This window comes from Chiloscyllium plagiosum, unplaced genomic scaffold (assembly GCF_037043375.1).
Source record: "Chiloscyllium plagiosum isolate Xiang-an unplaced genomic scaffold, Cpla_swu_hap1 HiC_scaffold_48, whole genome shotgun sequence".
In the NCBI taxonomy this organism is placed as follows: Eukaryota; Metazoa; Chordata; class Chondrichthyes; order Orectolobiformes; family Hemiscylliidae; genus Chiloscyllium; species Chiloscyllium plagiosum.
This window is the reverse complement of record NW_028270186.1, coordinates 49,146,919-49,171,219: the sequence shown is the minus strand read 5'-3', so window position 1 is coordinate 49,171,219 and position 24,301 is coordinate 49,146,919. Positions and strand designations below refer to the sequence as shown.

The following is a 24,301-nucleotide window of genomic DNA, read 5'->3' as shown; positions in this document are numbered from 1 at the left end:
TACTCTCATTAAGAGAATTTAAATGAGCTCGCAACCTTTCTTCATTTCAAACATTTCCATTATAATCTAAAGGCCCGATCTTTACTTAAGCTGACATTTTATACTTGTAAAAACTTAAAAAAAAACTCAGCAGGTTTCACTTACAAACTGGCTGCTCCCATTGGGACCATGTGAATTTCTGAATGGCCTGAAATAAAACTGAAGCTGAGGTTCACCTTCTCCCTTGTCTCCCCTCCCTCTGTTTACATCCAACTCCAAAACACTCTCATTGAGCTGAGCAGCCGTCACAGTGCAGCCCTGTCATTTTCATTGTCTGCTCACACCTAAACTGCCCTCAGCCTCCTGTACTGTTCCAATGCATCTCAATGGGAGCTCAGGAACTGCATCTCATCTTTCAATTCAGCCCTTTGTAACCCCAGAGTCAACATGGACTTCAGCAGTTTCTGAATGAACAGACAGTTGTCAGAATCTGGAACATTCCACCTGAAATGGTGCTGGAATTTGAGTCCATAAGGAATTTTAATGAAGTTTGCAGGGAATTGAAAATAAGGAGTTTACAGGTTAACATCATGAAGTGGGTGACTGGGACCAAATCTGACAGTTCCTACAAAGAGACGAGGTGTAATTTGGATAAATCTGTGCTTCCTCTCAGGGCAATATCTCCTTCCTTAGCTGCAGAGCACAAACCCCAAGGGTGATCCAACCACTAATTTGAACACCTTTCTAATGTTTGCTTAAAATAATAGATACTTTCCCACAAAAAGAACAGACACACCTTTCTCCTTCCACAGTTAAATGTCAATTGTATTCAGATCCTGATGACCTGCTGACGATAGAAAATTGCTTTTGAGATCCCTGTCTCAATTATTCTCAATTAGTATTCTATAAAATGAATTCAAAAAACAAAACTCACAGTCAATGCAAGATGAATAGTGAAGGCAAACACTTCTCTTGGTATGTGTTTGGTGTGTAAATGCTCCTCTTCAAATCACCCCGCCCCCACCCAGGAAGAGGACATATCCATGTGCTTTGCTGTACCTTGCCTCCAATAAAGATGGTGGCCATAACCCAGGACCCATCATCGCCTGAGGGCCACAGCCATTTTCCCATTTGCTGTAAACGTGGGACTAAGAGTTTCTAATTCAGGCCTAACTACCTGTACAGAGTGTAATTAAACCCTCCCAGTCTAAACTGAATCCAACTCCCCTTTCCGGTTTCCTCCTCCTGCACACACCAAGGGTCATTCTAGATCCAGTGACCCTTCCTCAGAACCGATGGCAGCTGGGAAAATTAGAATCCCGACAGTGTGGTAACAGGCCATTCGGCCCAACAAGTCCACACCCACCCTCTGAAGAGTTTCTCAACCAAACTCATTCCCTGACCCTATTATTCTACATTTCTCCTGAATAATGCACTTAATCTATACATCCCTGAGCACGACGGGAAATTTAGCTTGGCCAATTCACCTAAACTGCATATCTTTGGACTGCAGGAGATAGGGTTTAAAGGGTAAATAATAGGTGGGGACAGAGCCCAAAGAGAGACAGGAACCTTTGGAAAGACAAAGGAGTGGATAGCAATCTGTCTGGGAGGGTGCATAGCTGTTAATGGAGGGGACAGGAACCGGTGTCTGGCAGCATCTCAGTGGAGGTGCTGGAAATGGCAGCTGATGATCTACATTCTGCTGCAAAACAGACCCTGAACTTCCAGTTGCCTGTTACTTTAACACACAAGTCTGTTGCCTGGCCAATATCTGTCTCATGCTTACTGCAGTGTTCCAGTGAAGCTTGATGCAAGCTGGCAGAACACTTCAGAAACGTACCAAACCGCCCCGTATTTGAAGGACTGCAATTTCCCCTCCCATGTGGTCAACAATACTCTCCAGTCCATCCCCACCAGTTCCCACACGTCTGCCATTGAACCACACCTCTCCAACTGCAACAAGGATAGAACCCCCCAGTCCTCACCTTCCACCCAGATACAATGCATCATCCTCCGCCATTTCCACCATCTACAATCAGATCCCACCAGAGGTATATTTCCCTCTCCATTCCTTTCAGCATTCCACAGAGACCATTCCCTGTGAATTCCAAGTCAGATCCATGCTCCCCAACAACCCAACTCCCAGACCCTTCACTTGCCAATGCAAGAGGTGTAAAACCTGTGCACACACCTCCTCCCTCACCCCCAAAGGACCCTTCCACATCCAGCAGAGATTTTCCTGCACATCCAAACACCTCACCTATTATGGCCTTTGCTTTCGACGTGGTCTCCTCTCCACTGGGGAGTCAGGACACCAACTTGCGGAATGTTTCAAGGAACATTTCTGCGATGCATGCACCAACCAACCCCACCATCCTGTGGTCGACCACTTCAACTTCCCCACCCACTCCGCCAAGGACATGCAAGTCCTGGACCACCTCCACCACCAAATCCCAGCCCCCCGACGCCTGGAGAAAGAAAACCTCATCATCCACATTGGGACCCTTTAACCACAGAATCAAGGTTTCCTCATCTCCCCTCCCCTGCCTTATCCCAGATCCAACCCTCCAACTCAACACAACCCTCTTGAACTGTCCCACCTGTCCATCTTCCTTTCCAATTATCCACTCCACCCTCTCTCCATTACCCTCCACCTACATCTACCTATTGCCTTCCTAGCTCCCTTCCGACCAATCCCACACATCCCTCATTTATTTATCAGCCCTCTTACTACTCCCCCTCCCCCTACAATCCCGGCATTCCTGATGAAAATAATATACCCAAAACGTCGATTCTCTTGCTCCTGAGATGCTGTGCTTTTCCAGCGCCACACGTTAACGCAAGTTGGAAGAACAACACCCCATCTTCTACTTGGGGACCCTGCACCCCTCTAGCCCCAGTATCAAATTCAATAATTTTACGTCCTGAACTCTCCAATTTCCTAGCGCCCTAGCCTCTTAACCCACATACCAGGCCTTGTTATCACACAGCCTACCATTACACATTACCTATGGTTAGCCACTAACAATCCCCATAAACAGCTATTCACCCTCCCCCTGTCAGATCGTTATGCACTCCTTTGTCCAACTGCTCCCATCACTTTGGACTCGATCACCACCGATCATTTACTCCTTAACCCCTACCTTCTGCATATAAACCAACATTTCTTTTCAGTAACATCAGTTCTGAGGAAGGGTCAGCGGATCCAAAATGTTAACTTTGATTTCTCTTCACAGATGCTGCCAGACCTGCTGAGCTTTTCCAGTACCTTTTGGTTGTTGTGAGAGATTTATAGCATCTGCAGTTCTTTTGGTTCTAATTTACCAGGAATTTCTAATTCAGGTCTAGCAGCCTAAAACCGTGCGTTTATAAACCCTCCCAGTCCACAATAGCTCCATTTCTTCCCCAGACTTTGCAGTCTCTCCCATTCCCTTCACACTCACTGGATCCCCCCTCACCGTGACACTGCGCCTGCACAGCTCATGGCCACGTGTTGGCCTGCTGGACCCACCCCAATTCACTCCCATTGGCTGGAGGATGACGCCAATTCTCCTATTGGTCTGGTACAATTGCACCATTTGGCATCTGGATGGGTATGTGAACATGAAGGGTGTAGAGGGATATGTGTCAAATGTTGGCAAATGGGACGAGATTAGGTTGGGATATCTGGTCGGCATGGACCAGTTCGACCAAAGGGTCTAATTCCATGTTGTAGGTCTCTATGACTCTGCCCTGGGATGAGCTTCATCATTCACAGTGAATGGGGCAGTAACACAGAGCACAGGGGTTTGGGGCTATTCAGCCCATTGGGGCTGTACTCCTCCCCTCTGGAGATGGTACCAGTCTATCCCAACTCACCTCCCATTTGTCTGTAGCCCTCCAAATCCTTCCTTAAAAAAGTTAAATTCCAAATTTGTTTTGACAATAACTATTGAATCTGCATCCAGCTGTCGGTCAAACTGTTCCAGATGCTCAGAACTTAGTGAGTAAAATAATCTTCACATTTTTAACCTGCATTATTTGCCAGTTACCTGAAGGTAGTTACTAAAAATTGTGACGTTAATAATTTCTCCCTCTGTCTCTCTGTAAATTATATATCCTGGAAACAAATCTGCTCCTGGTCGAAATCACTGCCTAAACTTCTCAGCTCCAAGGAGAATTATCTGATCTTCTGCTAACTCTACCTAAAAGAGAAGCCCTTGGATTTCACCCTATCCATGCCCCTCACAATTGTATCCAATGCTCCAGGAAAAACAGCCCCAGCCTATTCACCCTCTACCTACATAGCTCAAACCCTCAACCCTGGCAACATCCTTGCGGATCTTTTCTGAACCCTTTCAAGTTTCACAATATCATTCCGATAGCAGAGAGACCAGAACTGAAAGCAGAATTCCAGAAGTGGCTGAATCAATGTGCTGTGCAGCCGCAAAATGGCGTCCCAACTCCACTACTCAATGCACAGTAAAGGCAAGTACACCAAACACCTTCTTCACTACCCTGCCTATAATTCCACTTTCAAGGAACTATGAACCTGCACTCCAAGGTCTCTTTGTTCAGCAACACTCCCCAGGACCTTCCCATTAAGTGTATAATTCCTGCTCTCATTTGCTTTTCCAAAATGGAGCACCTCACATTTATCTGAAATAAACTCGATTTGACAATCCTCAGCCCATTTGATTGAAGTCCCATTGTACTCTGAGGTAACCTTCTTTGCTATCCAGTGCGCCTCCAATTTTGATGTCTACTGTAAACCTACTAACTATACCTCATATATTCACATAGAAATCACTGATATAAATGATGAAAAGTAGTGGACCCAGCACCGATCCTTACACCATATTGCTCATCACAGGCCTCCAGTCCGAAAAGCACTACCCTCCGTCTCCAACCTTACAGCCAATTTGTATCCAAACAGCTGGTTCTCTCTGTATCCCATGGTGTCTAACTCGCTAACCAGTCTGTCATGTGGAACCTTTTTGAATGTCTTTCTGAAGTCCAAGTTAGTGATTTATGTACAAAGCCATGCTGACTATCCCTAATCACTTCTTGCCTTTCCAATTACATATAAACCAGTCCTTTAGAATTCCTTCCAACACCTTGTCTGCCACTAACTTCAGACTCACCAGTGTATTGTTCCCTGGCCTTTCCTCATCACCTTTCTCACATAATGGCGCCTATCTTGCAGCACCTCACCTGTGGCTATCGGTGATTGAAATATCTCACTGAGGGGCCCAGCAATCACTTCCCTAACTTCCCATAAAGATTTGGGATACATCTGATCAGGTCCCACAGATTTACTCAGCTTTATGTGTAAGACATCCAGTACAACCTCCTCTGTAATATGAACAGATGTCAAGTTCTCACTATTTATTTCACCAAAGTCTCTAGCTTCCATATCCTCTTTCAGTAAAAGCTGACATGAAATCCTCAGATAGTATCTCTCCTTCTGTGGTTCCACAGACAGCCTTGTTGATCTTTGAGGGTCCCTATTCTCTGCCTGGTTACACTTTTGTCCTTAGTGTTTTGTAGAATCTCTTTGGATTGTCCTTAAACCTCTTTCCCCCCCCAAAGCTATCTCATGTATCCTTTTTACCTCCTGTTTTCCCTCCTACTGCCCCTATACTCTGAGGGATTCACTTAAACCCAGCTGTCTGTACCTGCCATATCCCTCCTTCAGCTTGCTGACCAGACCCTCAATTTTTCTAGACACACAGCATTCTCTACACCTACCAGCCTTGGCAATAACAGGAACATACTGTCTATGTACTCTTGTTGTCTCATTTTCAGAGGCCTATGGAGGAAATGGCAGATGAGGACATGGAAACTGTCATTCTCAGTAAAGAGGTAGTGTTGGGAAAGATAACAGCCCAAAAGTACATGGGTCTCCTCGCCGTGATGGAATGCATCCCAGGGGACTAAAAAAGATGGTGAAGGGTCTAATGTCCTTCCTTGCTAGAGGGATGGTTATGCTGCAGCTGTACAGGGTGCTGGTGAGGCCACACCTGGAGTACTGTGTACAGGTTTGATCTCCTTACTTCAGCAAAGATATACTGACACTGGAGGGGGTGCAGAGGAGGGTCACTAGTTTGAGTTGAGAGTTGAGAGGGTTGGTATATGTGGAGAGATTGAGTAGACTGGGACTATACTTGTTGGAATTTAGAAGAATGGGAGGTTGTATTGGAAAAAATAAAATTAAGAAGGGAATAGATAAGATAGAAGCAGGGAGTTTATTTCCATTTGGGGGGGTAGCGGGTCAAACGAGAGAGCATAGCGTCAAAATAAGGGGATATCTGATTTAGGACAGAGTTGAGGAGGAACTTCTTCAGCTAAAGGGTTGTGAATCTGTGGAATTCCCTGCTGAGTGCAGCCGTTAACATTATCAACTTGAATGTCTTTAAGACAAAATGTAGATTTGTGAACAGGAAAGGAATTAAGGATTATGGTGAGAGAGCAGGAAAGTGGAGCTGAGGCCATGAAAAGCTCAGCCCTGACCTTATTGAATGGCAGTGCAGGCTTGAGGGGCCAGATGGCCTACTCCTGCTCCTATTCCGTCTGTTCTTATGTTCCCACTTTCCAGCCGTCCCTTTACCTGGGGGTCGCAAAGAAATATTGAAAGTTCTCGCCTTGTACCGTCAAAATTCACCTTTGTCCAATTTAGAACAACAACTTTTAGATCTGGTCTATTATTTTCTGTAACTATTTTAAAACTAGTAGAATTATCGTCAGAGAATCCCAAGTGTGGAAGCAGGCCATTCAGCCCATCACATCCAGACTGACCCTCTGAGCCTCCTATCTTACCCCTGTAACGCTGCATTTCACATGGCCAATCCACCCAACCTGCACATCCCTGAACAATATGGGCAATTCAGCCTGGATTATCCACCCAACCTGCACATCTTTGGACTGTGAGAGGAAACCAGAGCACCCGGACGAAATCCACACAGGCAACCTCAATAAGGTGATCATCCTGTTCCTATTTCCCAGTTCCACCCAAGTAATTTCACCGGGCGAACTCCCATGAATATCCTCCCTAAGCACAACAATAATGTTATCCCTTACCAAAAACACCATTCCACCTTCTCTCTTATTCCCCCTTTCTATCCTTCTTCTTACATCTATTCCCTGGAACATTAAGCTACCTGTCCTTTCCAACCTAAGCCACGTTTCTGTAATACCCACTATATCCCAGTCCCATGTTCAAAACCATATCTTAAACTCATCTGCTTTCCCTGTCAAACCTCTTGCATTGAAATAAATGCAGTGCAGTGCTATCAAAAGGACAGACTGATGGGCAGAGTGGGTAAGATGGCCCTGTTGGTGAGGGATGACGTTCAGTCCCTTGCGAAGGGGGAGACACAGAATCAGGAGATGTAGAGTCAGATTGGAGGGTGACTAATGATTAGATTAGATTACTTACAGTGTGGAAACAGGCCTTTCGGCCCAACAAGTCCACACCGACCCGCCGAAGCGCACCCACCCAGACCTAACACTATGGGCAATTTAGCATGTCCAATTCACCTGACCTGCACATTTTTTTGGGACTGTGGGAGGAAACCGGAGCATCCGGAGAAAACCCACGCAGATACGGGGAGAATGTGCAAACTCCACACAATCAGTTGCCTGAGGCGGGATTTGAACCCGGGTCTCTGGCGCTGTGAGGCAGCAGTGCTAACCACTGTGCCACCGTGCCGCCCTAATGTTGTCCCACTTTTCAAGAAAGGTGGGAGAGAGAAAACAAGGAATTATAGACCGGTTAGCCTGATGTCAGTGGTGAGAAAGATGCTGGAGTCAATTATAAAAGATGAAGTTACAGCTCATTTGGATAGCAGTAATAGGATTCGTCAGAGTCAGCATGGATTTACAAAGGGGAATATACTGACTTGGATTGAAAATTGGCTGGCTGACAGGAAGCAAACAGTAGTGATAAACGCTTCCTTTCGGAATGGCAGGCAGTGACTAATGGGGTACCACAAGGTTCGGTGCTGTTTACAATATACATTAATAATATAAATGAACATATTAAAAGTAATATTAGCAAATTTGCTGATGACACAAAGCTGGGTGGCAGGGTAAAATGTGAGGAGGATGTTGTGAGAATACAGGTTAACTTGGACAGGCTAGGTGAGTGGACGGATGCATAGCAGATGCAGTTTAATGTGGATAAATGTGTGGTTATCCACTTTGGAGGTAAGAACAGGAAGGCAGATTACTATCTAAAGGAGTCAGGTTTGGTAAAGGGGAAGTACAACGTGATCTAGGTATCCTTGTACATCAGTCAATGAAAGCAAGCATGCAGGTACAACATGTAGTGAAGAAAGCTCACTGCATGCTGGCCTTCATAACAAGAGGAATTGAGTATAGGAGCAAACAGGTCCTTCTGCAGCTGTACAGGGCCCTGGTAAGACCGCACCCGGAGTATTGTGCGCAGTTTTAGTCTCCACATTTGAGGAAGAGCATTGTGGCTATTGAGGGAGTGTTGGGTAGGTTCATGAGGTCAATTCCCGGAATGGCGGAATGATCATATGTTGAAAGATTGGAGCGACTGAGCTTGTATACACTTGAGTTTAGGAGAATGAGAGGGGATCTGATTGAGACCTACAAGATTATTAAAGGGTTGGACACTCTGGAGGCGGGAAGCATGTTTCCACGGATGGGTGAGTCCAGAACCAGAGGACACAGTTTAAAAATAAGGGAGAGGCCATTTAGAACAGAGTTGAGGAGAAACGTCTTCACCTAGAGAGTAGTGGCCACATGGAATGCTCTGATCCAGAAGGCAGTGGAGGCCAAGTCTCTGGATACTTTCAAGAAAGAGATGGATAGAGCTGTTAAAGATAATGGAATCAAGTGTTACAGAAATAAGACAGGAACAGGAGACTGATTGTGGATGATCAGCCATGATCATAATGAATGGTGGTGCTGACTCAAAGGGCAGCATGGCCGATTCCTGCACCTATTGTCTATTGTACCTTGTCAGTCCGATCTCATTCTGTGCCTTGCCCTTGCCTGCCTTGCCTGTCTTACTTCTCAACTGTACCAGTCTCAGACTTACCTCCTTTCTCACTATCTCTTTAGGTTTACCCCCCACTCCCTCACTGGTTTAATGCCTCCCGTGTAGCACTAGCAAATCTCCCTGCTTGGATATTAGACACCTTCCAATTCAGGTGTAATCCATCCTTCTTATGCACGTCAATTCTACCCCAGCAGAGATTCCAATGATCCAAAAATGTGAATCCTTCTCCCCTGTATCAGATCCTTAGCCATGCATTCATCTGCTGTACCCTGCTGTTCCTACTCTCACTAGCATGTGGTACCGGGAGTAATCCAGATATTACTACCGACAAGGACCTGCTTATTATCCTACAGGCTAATTTGATTAGATTAGATTAGATTAGTAGATTACATTACAGTGTCGAAACAGGCCCTTTGGCCCAACAAGTCCACACCGACCCGCTGAAGCGCAACCCACCCATACCCCTGCATTTACCCCTTACCTAACACTACGGTGTAATTTAGCATGGCCAATTCACCTGACCTGCACATCTTTGGACTGTGGGAGGAAACCGGAGCACCCGGAGGAAACCCACGCAGACACGGGGGGAATGTGCAAACTCCACACAGTCAGTCGCCTGAGGCGGGAATTGAACCCGGGTCTCAGGCGCTGTGAGGCAGCAGTGCTAACCACTGTGCCACTGTGCCACCCACAATTTGCTATATTCTCTCATCAGGACTTCATCCTTCTCTCTTATGTCATTGGTACCAATGTACAGCGACCTCCCACTGATCATTCTCCCCTTTCAGAATACTCTACACCCTCAGAGCCATCCTTCACCCAGACAGTAGGGAGGCACCAGCCCATTCTGATGTCTCACTGTTAGCTACAGAAACTGCAGTCTGTGCTGCAGACTAGAGAGCCCCCTATCACCATCGATCGCGTGGAACCTGATATACCTCACTAGATCCATTCCACTAGGAACTTGGCTGTCAGTGCGATAGTCCCCTGAGAGTCTGTAACCCCCGACGCTTTCCAAAACAGTATACTTGTTTGAGATGGAAATAACCACAGGAGACTCCTGCACTACTTGCCCTCCACTCCTCCCTTTCCGAGAGGAAACCCATCTACCTGACTGGATCGGCAGTTTTCTTACCTTTCTGCAACTGCCACCTATCACATCCCCTGGCTCCTGTAAATTCTTCATTACCTTTAACCATCGCTCCATCTGGTCCATGAAATCCTACAGGATTTGCATCCTCACTTCCTGCAGACAATCAGGATCATTGAAACTTTCCTTAATCTCCTACATCCGACAGGAAGAGCACATCACTGTACAAATGGCCATCTCTGCACCTTAACAGTCCACAGACCCAGAAAAAGGCACAGTCTTACAGCTTTACAAAACACTACTCTAGAATAAATTAGTACCAATATTTTATATAAAAAAACTTAATCAAAGTATCATAAGATGTGTATTTAAAGAAATAAACCGTCCCCCTACTGAATGTTGTAGCTTTACTAAAATAAAACAGACTAAGATTTATCTTTGAAGAGACCGAATCCCACAGAGCTGTGAGTCACAGATGAACAGCACTAAACAGAACCTTCGCTCAAATTTGTCCATGTTGACCAGATATCCGAACCTAATCTTATCGCTCTTGCCAGTATCTGGGCCATATCCCTCTAAATCTTTCCTATTCATGTCAAGTATCCAAATGCCTTTAAAATGCTATAATTGTCAGCCTCCACCACTTCTTCTGGCAGCTTATTCCATACACGCACCACTCTCTGTGTGAAAAAGTTGCTCCTTAGTTCCCTTTTATATCTTTCCCCTCTCACCCTCAACCTATGCTCTCTATTTCTGGACTCTCCTACTCAGGGAAAAGACCTTGTCTGTTTACCCTATCCATGCTACTAATGATTTTATAAACCTCTACGGAGGTCACTCCTCAGTCTCTGATGCTCCAGAGAAAGAAAGCCACAGCCTTTTTGTTCTCTTCCTGCAGCTCAAACCCTGGCAATATCCTTGTAAATCTTTTTGAACCCTTTCAAGTTTCACAACATCCTGCCGATTGACGGAGAATATTTGCACACAATATTCCAAAAGTGGCCTAACTAATGTCCTGTACATGACCTTCCAACGTCTATACTCAATGCTCTGATCAATAAAGGAATGTATTCCAAACACTTTCTTCAATATCCTATCTACCTGCAACTCTACGTTCAAGGAAATGTGAATCTGCACTGCAAATATCTTTGTTCATCAACACTATCTAGGAATTTGCCACTAAGTGTATCAGTCCTGTTAAGATTTGCTTTTCCAAAATGCAGCACGTCACATTCATCTGAATTAAACTCCATCTGCCACTTCACAGCCATCTGAACAACCTCCTTATTGTAATCTGAGGTAACCCTCTTTGCTGTCCACTATACCTCCAATTTTGGTGTCATCTGCAAACCTACTAACTATACCTCCTCTGCTCATATCTAATTCATATATATAAACGACGAAAAGTAGTGGACCCAGCACTGATCCTTGCGAGACTCCACTGGTCACATGCCTCCAATCTGAAAAAACAACCATCCACCACCGCCCTGCCTTCTACATTTGAGCCAGTTCTGTACCCAAACGGCTAGTTCTCCCTGTATTCCATGAGATCTAACCTTGCTAACCTGTCTTCCATCGGGAAACTTGTCGAGCGCCTTACTGAATTCCATAGATCATGTCCACCTCTCAGCCCTCATCAATCCTCTTTGATACATCTTCAAATAACTTAATCAAGTTTGTGAGAAATGATTTCCCACGCACATAGTCATGCTGACTATCACTAAACAGTCCTTGCTTTTCAGAATACACACGCATCTTGTTCCTCAGGATTCCCTCCAACAACTTGCCCAGCATCAATGTCAGGCTCACCGGTCGATAGTTCCCTCGCTTGTCCTTACCACCTTTCTTAAATAAAGGCACCACGTTAACCAACCTCTAGTCTTTTGGCATCTCACCTGTGATAATCGATGATACAAATATCTCCGCAAGAGGCCCAGCAATCACATTCCCAGCTTCCCAGAGTTCTAGGGTTCACCTGATCAGGTGCTGGGGATTAACCAAGCTTTACGGGTTACAAGACACCCAGCACGTCCTCCTCTGTAAGGTGGACATATTCAACATGTCGACATCTGTTTCCCCACATTCTATATTGCCCATGTCCTTCTCCACAGTAAACACTGATCAAAACATTCAGTTAGTATCGCTCCCATCTCCTGCGGCTCCACGTATAGACTACCTTTCAGATCTTTGAGGAGCCCTATTCTCTCTCGAGTTACCCTTTTGTTCTTAATGTATTTATAAACACCCTTGGGATTATTCATAACCCTATTTGCCAAAGCTATCTCATGTCCCCTTTTTGCCCTCCTTATTTCCCTCTTAAGTATACTCCTACTGTCTTTAATGCTCAGGGTTTTTTGGGATTTTTGGATTGGAATAAATGCAAAATATTACATCTTGATAAAACAAACGAGGGCAGACTGACACTAATTAAAAACAGGGCCTCGAGTAGTGATATGGAACAAAGAGGCCGAGGGGTTCGGGTCTTTCACGTCTGTGTCACATGTAGACAGGGTGGTGAAGAAGGTGCCTAGCACACTTGCCTTCATTGCTCAGACCTTTGAGTACAAGAGTTAGGACATTATTTTGGATGTTAGGGACGCCTTTTCTGGAATTCTGTGTCCAGTTCTGGTCATGCTGATATCGGGAGGACATTATGTAGTTGGAGCGGATTCAGAAGAGATTTACCAGGATGTTGATGGGAATGGATAGTTTGAATTATAAGCAGAGGCTGGACAGGCTGCGACTTCTTTCACTGGCGCGCATGAGGCTGAGGAGTGACCATATTAGATGTTTCTCAAATCATGGAGGGGTGGTATCAGTAATGTGAACAGCAGGTGTCCTTTCCAGGAAGTGACGTGACTCAAGACTGGGAACATACCTTTTAAGGTGACAGCACAACAGCTTTAAAAAGGCGTTCGGGATTTTTTTTTAATTTTTGTTCAGATAATGGTTTATGTGTGGAATAAACTATCAGAGGAAGTGGTAGTTGTGAATCAAATTACAATTTTAGGGAGGCACAGTGGCTCAGTGATTAGCACTGCTGCCAGGACCCCAGGTTCAATTCCAGCTTTGGACAACTGTCTCTGTGGGACTTGCACATTCTCCCAGTGTCTGCATGGGTTTCTTCCAGGGGCTCCAGTTTCCTCACTAATGAGAGAGCAGCCGCAGGAGATGGGAGCGATACTAACTGAATGTTTTGATCAGTGTTTACTGTGGAGAAGGACATGGGCAATACAGAATGTGGGGAAATAGATGTCGACATGTTGAATATGTCCACCTTACAGAGGAGGACGTGCTGGGTGTCTTGTAACCCGTAAAGCTTGGTTAATCCCCAGCACCTGATCAGGTGAACCCTAGAACTCTGGGAATGCTGCCTTTACCTTTTACACAGTGATGCCACTGTGTCTCTGGGGTGGGGAGAGGGAATGCTGAAGGTAGTGAATGGGACACCACTCAGGCACAGTGCTTTGTCCTGGAGGATGTTCACTTTCTTTAATAGTGTTGGGGGGTGCACTGATGCAGGCAAGTGGAGAATGTTCCAACACAATCCTGATGTGTGCCTTATAGAGAGCAAACAGACATTGGGGAATCAGGGGTTTGGGGAAACTGAGGTGCTCTCCTTGTAGCAAAGGCAATTGAGAGGAGCTGTGACAGAGGGGTTTAGAAAAGTTACACGTTATAATAATAAAACTTATACCCATGCCCTAGAGGCATGGCATTCATCCACAAACTCCATCAACAAACACATCGACCTGGACCCAATATACCAACCACTACAGTGGACAGCTGAAACTGACAACCGGAAGCGGCAGGGACAGACCACTATAAACACCGGAGAAAACATCAAAGAAGCGCTTCGCAGGAAGCTCCCAAGCACTGATGATGTCGCCTTAGCCAGGGGATGAAACGTTTGCAACAAAAACTTCCAGCTCGGGGAACAGAACCACAGCAACGAGCACCCGAGCTACAAATCTTCGCACAAACTTATACCCATCAGCTCATTATATAAGGATTACAGGACACACATTAAAGGTTTGGGAAGATTCAAAGGAGAACTTTTATGCAGCAAATGGGATTCGGATGGAATACAATACTCACACACAATGCAAATGTCCAGGTCCTGATGAATTGACTAATTCAATCAGAGTTAGGTGTTACAATGACTGAGATTACCATCTGAATACCCACCTGTAGTATCCTGTAATACAAGTTTATAAAATCCATCACTGTCAGTTCAGGTTAGAAACTCGCACCATCCCCTCCTCCTGGCCCAGGATGACTGGACACATTACCCCTTGTGGAGGACAGCAGTTAGTTCAGGGGGAAATCTATGTGAGTTTCTTGGACTTTCCACCTTGGAATTTCATGTGACTGAACAGGGCAGATCTTTGACACATGGGACAAAATTTTCCAAGAGTCAGTGAGATGTGGAGAGCAGGATTTGCTTCTTTATTTTTTCCTTCCGTGCTGCCGCTGTGCCTCATCAATAAGACATGGGGGGTGAAAGGCTCATGCAGTTCGATGGGCAAGTTTTTTCCATTTTGACCAATGGGCAGAAAGCTCCTCCCGTAGAGTATCTCTAAAAATAGAGCAACTCTGCATGCTTCACACTGCCCAGTGCTCCCAGTAAATGTTTAGAAGGGGGGGGGGGGGGGAACTCCTGGAAAAGGCATAACTGTAAAGTTCTAAGAGGATTGTGAAGAGAGAGAGATGCACAGGAGAAGGGGTCAACAAGTTGCCAGATGGAGTATAATTTGGGAAAATGGGAAGTTGGTCATTTTGGAGGAGATAATAAAAGAACAGAGTGCTATTTAAATGGTCGAAACTGTAGAAAGCTGCACCGAAAGGGACCGGGGGTAATTGTGCAGGAAACACAGAAATCTAGCAGATTCTGGGTCAGTCACGGAATCAAGGGTTCATTTCAGATTCATCAAGTTTAAGGTAACACCGACACGGATAAGGGGTTTCAGTAGCAATGGAGTTGGGGTGAGGTGGAGACAAGCAACATTTTAGAGATTGGAATTCCTGGTGTTTGTGATTGTGTGGATGTCTGATCAGAAGGTCACCTTGGGGTCAGATATAACAGCAGTATTGTGAAGAGTCTAGTTCTATCTCAGACTGCACCCAGTGAGAGGGAGGGGCTCAGCAGTAAGGGAATGGAATTTGTAATAGCAACTGAAGGTAATGAGTTTAACCGTAACAATGTTTCATTGGAGGAAATTGCAGTTAATTGAGGAGTGGGAGTGTGATAAGCAGTTTGGTAACTGAGTAACAGAGGAGCAATGGAGAGGGATGATGGGGAGGGAGAGCTGGGCAGTGTCAGTGTACATGTGAAACGTCACACTGTGCCTTTGGACGATGTCACCTTCTGGCAGTATGTAGGTGAGATACAGGAGGGACCAAGGATAGATCCTTGAGGGACAGCAAATACAAGGAATTCGGAAAGGAAAGGGAGAGTGGAGATGGAGCAGGATTTACAAATGATGGGGAGGTCAAATGTTAGTTTTTTTTTTCAGAATGGATAAGGACATAACCAGAAAAGACAGACAGACAGAACAAGGAACAATACCTGTGAATTTGTGAGGGGGAGTGATGAGGAGGAAACAGAGTTGGAATGTCTGTAGTTTAGCGAGACTAGTAAATGATCAAGGTGAGCTCTGATAAAGCTTGACAAGAGACTGGAGAAAGGTGTAAGTTTGGGACAAAAATCAGGAACACCATGTGAGGCAGTTTGTCTCGGTGGGCTAGTGGGAGGGAGGGAAGCAGCAGAGGCAGTTGATCGGATTGTCTCAATCTTAGTGACAGAGAAACTCAATGTGCTCCTTACTCTTGTTGTTGGAGGGAAGGATGAAGGAGACAGGATGATGGACAGTGTTTTACAAAGAAACAAAACCAGGGTTAGTGATAAAATGGTGAGAAGCCTACTCTGGGTACAGGATTTCAATGTCCTCTACCAAGAGTAGCTCAGCAGCAGGATTACTGACTGAGCTGGTCGGGTCCTCAAGGACATAGCTGCTCAACTGGGTTTGCAGCAGGTGGTAACGGAACCAGCAAGAGGGAAAAACATACCAGATCTTATCAGTATGAATCTGCCAGCTGCAAACGCATCTGTCCAAGACAGTATCGATAAAGACGACCATCCCACAGTCTTTTTGGACAATAGACAATAGGTGCAGGAGTAGGCCATTCAGCCCTTTGAGCCTGCACCACCATTCAATATAATCATGGCTGATCATTCCTAATCAGTATCCTGTTCCTGCCTTATCTCCATAACCCTTGATTCCACTATCTTTGAGAGCTCTATCCAACTCCTTCTTAAATGAATCCAGACAGTGGGCCTCCACTGCCCCCTGTGGCAGAGCATTCCACACCGCCACCACTCTCTGGGTGAAGAAGTTTCTCCTGAGCTCTGTCCTAAATGGTCTACCCCGTATTTTTAATCTGTGTCCTCTGGTTCGGCACTCACCCATCAGTGGAAATATGTTTCCTACTGCCAGAGTGTCCAATCCTTTCATAATCTTATACGTCTCAATCAGATCCCCTCTCAATCTTCGAAACTCAAGGGTATACAAGCCCAGTCGCTTCAGTCTTTCATTGTAAGGTAATCCTGCCATTCCAGGAATTGACCTCGTGAACCTACGCTGCACTCCCTCAATAGCCAGAATGTCTTTTCTCAAATTTGGAGACCAGAACTGCACACACTACTCCAGATGTGGTCTCACCAGGGCCCTGTACAGCTGCAGAAGCACCTCTTTGCTTCTATACTCAATTCCTCTTGTTATGAAGGCCAGCATGCTGTTAGCCTTCTTCACTACCTGCTGTACCTGCATGCTTGCCTTCATTGACTGGTGTACAAGAACACCCAGATCTCTCTGCACTGCCCCTTTACATAAATTGATTCCATTTAGGTAGTAATCTGCCTTCCTGTTCTTGCTACCAAAGTGGATAACCATACATTTATCCACATTAAACTGCATCTGCCATGCATCTGCCCACTCACCTAACTTGTCCAGGTCACCCTGTAATCTCTTAACATCCTCATCATTTTTCACCCTGCCACCCAGCTTTGTATCATCAGCAAATTTGCTAATGTTATTGCTGATACCATCTTCTATATCATTCACATATATTGTAAAAAGCTGTGGTCCCAGCACGGATCCCTGCGGTACCCCACTGGTCACTGCCTGCCATTCCGAAATGGAGCCGTTTATCACTACCCTTTGTTTCCTATTAGCCAACCAATTTTCAATCCAATCTAGTACTTTGCCCCCAATACCATGCACCCTAATTTTACTCACTAACCTCCTGTGTGGGACTTTATCAAAAGCTTTCTGAAAGTCCAGGTACACTACGTCTACTGGATCTCCCTCGTCCAACTTCATAGTTACATCCTCAAAAAATTCAAGAAGATTAGTCAAGCATGATTTCCCCTTCATAAATCCATGCTGACTCTGTCCTATCCTGTTACTGCTATCCAGGTGTGCAGTAATTTCATCCTTTATAATAGACTCCAGCATCTTTCCCACCACTGAGGTCAGACTAACTGGTCTATAATTACCTGCTTTCTCTCGCCCACCTTTCTTAAAAAGTGGTATAACATTTGCCACCCTCCAATCCTCAGGAACCGACCCCGAATCTATTGAACTCTGGAAAATAATCACCAATGCATCCACGATTTCCCGAGCCACCTCCTTCAGTACCCTGGGATGCAGACCATCAGGCCCCGGAGACTTATCAACCTTCAGACCTAACAGCTTCTCCAACACCAAATCCTGGCAAATATAAATTCCCTTAAGTTCAGGTCCTTCAGCCACTGTTACCTCAGGGAGATTGCTTGTGTCTTCCCAAGTGAACACAGATCTGAAGTACCCATTTAATTCCTCTGCCATTTCTTTGTTCCTAGTAATATATTCCCATGTTTCTGTCTTCAAGGGCCCAATTTTTGTCCTAACCATTTTTTTGCCTTGCACATACCTAAAAAAGCTTTTACTATCCTCCTTAATATTCTTGGCCAGTTTACCTTCGTACCTCATTTTTCCTCTGCGTATTTCCTTCTTAGTAATCCTCTGTTGCTCTTTAAAAGCTTCCCAGTCCTCAGTTTTCCCACTTATCTTAGCTATGTTATTCTTTTTCTCTTTTAACTTTATATGTTTCTTTACTTCCCTCGTCAGCCATGGCCACCCATGCCTCCTCCTGGGATCTTTCTTCCTTTTAGGAATGAACTGATCCTGCAACTTCTGCATTATACACAGAAGTATCCGCCATTGTTCCTCCACGGTCATCCCTGCTAAGGTATTGCACCATTAAACTTTGGCCAGCTCCTCCCTCATAGCTCCATAATTCCCTTTATTCAACAAAAGTACTGTCACTTCCGACTGTACCCTCTCCCTCTCAAATTGCAGATTGAAGCTTATTGTATTATGGTCACTACTTCCCAATGGCTCCTTCACTTCGAGGTCTCTGACCAATTCTGGTTCGTTACACAATACCAGATCCAGAATTGCCTTCTCCCTGGTCGGCTCCAGCACCAGCTGCTCTAAGAATCAATCTCTGAGGCACTCCACAAAGTCTCTTTCTTGAGGTCCAATACCATCCTGATTCTCTCAGTCTGCCTGCATGTTAAAATCCCCCATAACAACTGTAGTGACATCTTTGCGACAGGCCAATTTCAGCTCCTGATTTAACTTACATCCGACATCCAGACTACTGTTTGGGGGCCTGTAGATGACTCCCAAGAGGGTCTTTTTACCCTTGGTATTTCGAAGCTCTATCCACACTGACTCTACATCTCCTGACTCTAGGTTCCCCCGCGCAAGGGACTGAATATCATCCCTTACTAACAAGGCCACCCCACCCCCTCTGCCCGTCAGTCTGTCCTTGCGATAACACGTGTATCCTTGAATATTCATTTCCCAGGCCCTATCCACTCGAAGCCACGTCTCAGTTATCCCCACAATATCGTATCTGCCAATTTCCAAAAGAGCCTCAAGCTCATCCATCTTATGTCTAATGCTTCGTGCATTCATGTATAGTATTTTTAATTTGTTACTGCTCTCACCCTTCCCATCAACCCTTATTTCACTCAACCTTACAGCATGATGCCTTTCCGAGTTTTCTGCCTCATTAACACAGTTGTCTTTCGTGACTTCTCTTGTTCTAACTTTCCCTTCAATTTTCTTTTTAAACATCCAGCTTGTCCCCTCCCCCCTGCTACTTAGTTTAAATCTAGCGGTGTTGCAGTAGAAAACCTGCCTGCCAGAATACTGGTCCCTAACCTATTTAGGTGCAAGCCGTCTCTCTTGTAGAATTTATGTTTACCACAGAATATACCCCAGTGATCCAAGAACTTGAATCCTTGCTTCCTGCACCCGTTCCCCAACCACACGTTCAAGTCCATTATCTCCCTGTTTCTGGCCACACCAGCCCGAGGAACTGGAAGCAAACCGGAGATAACCACCTTGGATGACCTGCTTTTCAGCCTTCTTCTTGTTCTCCGAAGTCTCGCTGTAGTATGTTCCTCCTCTTCTTCCCGACATCATTTGTGCCGACATGTACCACCACCTCTGGCTCTTCACCCTCGTCCTTGAGGATTCCCTGCACTCTGTCCGCGATGTCTTTCACTCTAGCACCAGGAAAGCAACAGACCATCCTTAAATTCCGTCTGCTGCCACAAAAACCCCGGTCAGTTCCTCTCACGATGGAGTCCCCTATTACCACGGCTCTGTGCGTTGTCCGACTCTTCCGCTCTGCCTCTGCGGCAACTTTTGATTGACAAACGTGGCCGCCTTGCGAACTGGCAGTGTCATCAGTCTCTGCTTCCAAAAGCTTCAACTTGTTCCTGACAGGTACTTCTCCCGGGGTCTCTTGCACCTGTCTCCTCTGTGCCTTCCTCATCATTTGCTCTCTTCTGCTCTCTTCTGGCATGATTGGTGTAACAACATCGCTGAAGGTCTTCGAGTTCTTTCGTCAGCGCTGCAATATGCTCGGTCAATTGCTGAATGTGCACACACTTTCCACACATGTACGAGCCAGACACACCAGAGTCGTTGACCTCCCACATCAAGCACGTAGCGCACTGAACCAGCTGGGCAGTCATGTCTTCACCCTCTTCAACTGTGGTGTAATCCCTTCACTCAACCTCCTTGTCAAAGAGTCCTGAAATGAAGCCTCACTCCTCGATCTAAACTTCCTTAGACCCTCTTTTTGTGGCACGTCTGTGGACTCTTAATTAAGGTTAGAGGAGGAGGGAGGGAGGGAGACCCTACTTTGTAGGACCTGGGGTTTAGAACACACCCACTCTTATAGTAATCACTTACTTTCCTGACCGGCTTTGCGCTCCGTCTGAACTTCTGCCCAGCTCCCGCCGCTCTCTGTTGGAGACAAAGCCTCACCTTAAAGTTGAGAAAAACCCTCATTGTGCTGAGTGGTACTATCACCGTGCTAAATGGGACAGATGTAGGAACTCAAACTGGGTATCTCTGAGGCACTGTGGGATAACAACAGCAGCAGAACTACTCCAGCACAATCTGTAATCTCATGGGTTTGTACATCCCGCACTCACCAATCACAATGGACAGGAAAGGAGGGCATGCAATGAGCAGCACCAGGCAGACCTAAAAATGAAGTGCCAACCTGGTGAAGTGACCAAGCAGGACTACCTGCATATCAAACAGCATCAGCAGCAAGCAACAGAGCTAAGTGATCCTACAATCAATGGATCAGATCAGAGCTCTGCAGTTCAGCCACACCCAGTTGTGAATGGTAATGGACAATTAAACAACTCGTTGCAGGAAGCACCACAGATATCCCCATCCTTACTCATGGAGGGGTTTCACACACCAATGCAAAATATAAGATGACAGCATTTGGAGCAATTTTCGGCCAGTTGCAAAGTGAGATGATCCATCTCAGCCATCTCCAGTGGTTCCTAATGTCACAGATGTGAGCTTTAAGCCAGTTCAATTTAGTTCAAACAATATCGAGAAATGGTTAAGTCGTGTAAAGGCTATGGGTCCTGCTAACATTCTGGCAATAATACTGATAGCTTGTGCTCCAGAACTTGCCACCCACCAAGCCACGTACCGCTCCAGCACTGGCATCTACCGACAATGTGGAACATTGCCCAGGCATGATCAACACAAAAACACAGGGCAAATCCAACTCAGACAATTTCCCTCTATCAGTCTACACTCGATCAGCAGTAAAGTGATGGAAGTAGTCATCAATAGGGCTATCAAGCAGCAGCTGCTCAGCAACAGCCAGCTCAGCGACACTCATTTTAGGCTACACCAGGGCCACTCAGCTCCCGATGGTGTTACCACCTGATTCACAACCTGACAACCAGCTGAATCCCAGAAGTGAAGTGAGAGTAACAGCCCAGTCCCACTCCAAGATCACTAATTCTAGCTGATTCCACCCTCATCTCAGCTCATATACTGAAACTCTCATCCATCGTGTCTTATCTGCAGACTTAATTATCCAAACACCCTCCTGGCCAGCCTCACTGTAATCTCAAGAAAAAAATGAAAGCTCTATCGCCCACGTGCTCACTTCTCCCCAAAGATGTTTGTCCGTCAAAAGGCTCCTATTCATAAGCAACAATTTAAAATTCTCATTCTTGATTTGATTCCTGGCTGTTATCATCCCTAGCTCCCTGCACCACACATCCTTTGTCGAGGTCTCAACCATTTTCTTTGAGACTCCCAACGATTTGTTAATTCATTACTTCAACTGTGTGGCTGATTCTACAGTTGCTAAAGCAACATGATCTGGAATTTGCAGACAAGACCTCACAGGTCTGCTTTCCACCTTGAAGACATCCCTCAAAACCTGCTTTTTGGCAATGCTTTTGATCACCTGACCTATAATCTCCATCTCTGGCCTTATATCTAAAGTTCTCAATAGTATTTTTGTGAAATTATAAGCATGATGATAAAACTACAAACTGTTCTTGATTTGGAAATTATCTTCAAATAATCACTGTTGCTGTAATGAATACTCTGTAATGTCTCTTACCCAACCACATTGTGGGATCACTTTCACCATATAGATTGCAGCTGTACAAGAAAGTCAAACATCACCCTCTCCACAGGCAACAGGGCTTTGGCATTCATCACTGGTATCTGTGGAAGGAGAAAAACAGTTGATGTTTCAGGGAGTTCAAAATGGATTTCAGGGAATGAAAAAGAAAAAAGTAATCTGATAATAGAGCAGCACATGGTCAGGGGCTGGGCCTCAGTCAAAAACTCATTTACAAAGGGTCTATAAAAGTAATAATACAGTAATAAACAGACCAAAAATACACCGAGACTGAGGAAGCTAGATATTGACAAAATGGTCATGAGGGAGCCCAGAGGTGAATCAGAGCAGTATGGGCTGCTTTGAGCCCAATGACTCTATACCAGAGAAAGGCTGCACATGCGCCTGGCTGCACCTTGCCCCCTACAAAGATGGCGGCCGCGCACGTGTCCAGTGAATCGTTGTCCCGAATAAAGATGGCGGCGCTCACTCAGGCCTCAGCCGCGCTGAGGCAATTCCTCATTTACTGCAAACACGGGACTGGGACGTTCAAATTTGTGTTTTCCGACATGCACAATTTGTTTGTAAAACCTCTCCGCTCATGGCAATACAGTTTTTCTCCCGTTTCCCTGTTTATTTCTTTCCTTACCGTATCCTTTCTCTCCATAACTTCCCGAGCATTCATAACAGCAACTGTGCGCCGCCCGTGAGGGTGATCACATGATTTAGTTTAGCTCCGCCCTTCATTCACGTTGATTGGTTGGAGGACCAACATCCCGCTAGGTCATCCAGCTCCGCCCACCGTCCTTTCATTGGTCCGGTGCTGACATCAATCACCCAGAGTCCCTTTGTTGGCTAGAGCATGCGCAGTGTGTCCGGCTTTAGCTGATATGTTGGGTAATGTGATGGGAGAGTTTACTGAGGGGAAGGATTCCCTTTGTGTGAGCTCTGCAGGAGATTTCCTTTATTCATGGAGGGAATTGCCTTCCTACTCATGACTGAATAGCTGTGATTGATGAATCAACGCCATCTGAATCAGTACATAAACACCACTTTTTCACATCTGAGATCTTTAGCACATTGTATCACGCTCTTCTTTGGAAACAAAAAAAAACATGAAATGGAGCCTCAAGGAATCGGAGCAGGAGTAGGACATTCATCCCCTCCAGCTTGTTCCCCCATTCTATCAGATCATGGCTGGGCCAACCCAGATCTCAACACCTCTTTTATGCTTGATCCGCATAGCCCTCAACTGCTGAATATTTCAAAAATCCATCTGCCCTCTTTTAAAATAATTTGAGATAGAATCATAGATTCCCTACTATGTAGAAACAGGCCCTTCAGCCCAACAAGCCAGAACAACCCTCCGAAGAGTAACCCAAACTTTCCCCTCCCACATTTAACTTTCACAATTGTTTGGGTGAGAAAATTCTACCCATTCACTGAGAGAAAAAATTCTTTACTTTTTCTAAAATGAATGTTCCCTTATGTAATGTCCCCTGGTTTGAGACTTCACTGGTGCTCGAAGATCTAGTCAACATCTATTCTGTCAAGCTCCTCAGAATCTTGTTTCCATAAGATCACCCCTGCTTATCTATTCTTGATAGGTCAACCCTTTCGTTCTCGAAGCACCTAAGTGAATCTTTTTTTAATGGTTTCCGATGTTAGTTTATCCTTTATTAAATATGGGAGCTAACATTGTATACAACACTGTAAGTGAGGACTCACCAACAGCCAGTGTGGTTAACCAATCCTCAATCCATGCTAATACATTACGCCGATATCATGAGCTCCTAAATTGTGCAATTAACTTTTATGTAGCACCTTATCATTTGCATTTTTAAAATCCAAATACAGAACATCATTGGATTGCCCTTTATCAGCCCTTCTTGTTATCTCCTCAATGAACTGTTGCAAATTTGTCAAATATAGTTTCTCTTTCACAAAACCCAGTCTATCATGTTTAATGATAAGCTTTCTTAAATGTCCTGCAATTTCTTACTTTAATATTCGACTCTGTAGATTCTTTCAGTAGATTTGCTAAGTATGATTCCCCTCTCTTAAATCCATGCGGACTCTGTACAATCTTGTCACTGTTCAGTAAGAAACTTGACTGTACTCCAATGTAATTAGTAAATGTATCTGTATTTATTTTTAAAAATAGATTACTTATCAATGCTGGACCCATGCAATATCAATAA

General features: G+C 45.1%; 1 long non-coding RNA gene across 1 annotated transcript in view; it reads right to left on the bottom strand.

The window, feature by feature from the left end:
• LOC148135919 (uncharacterized) overlaps positions 1-22,798 on the bottom strand; it is a 32,021-nt gene extending 9,223 nt beyond the window's left edge. The window contains exons 1-2 of the long non-coding RNA XR_015754870.1: positions 22,750-22,798; positions 22,098-22,204 (exon numbers count right to left, since the gene is read on the bottom strand). This is a non-coding gene — a long non-coding RNA (uncharacterized LOC148135919). The remainder of the gene's footprint in view (positions 1-22,097; positions 22,205-22,749) is intronic.
• Between the last annotated feature and the right edge of the window lie 1,503 nt (positions 22,799-24,301).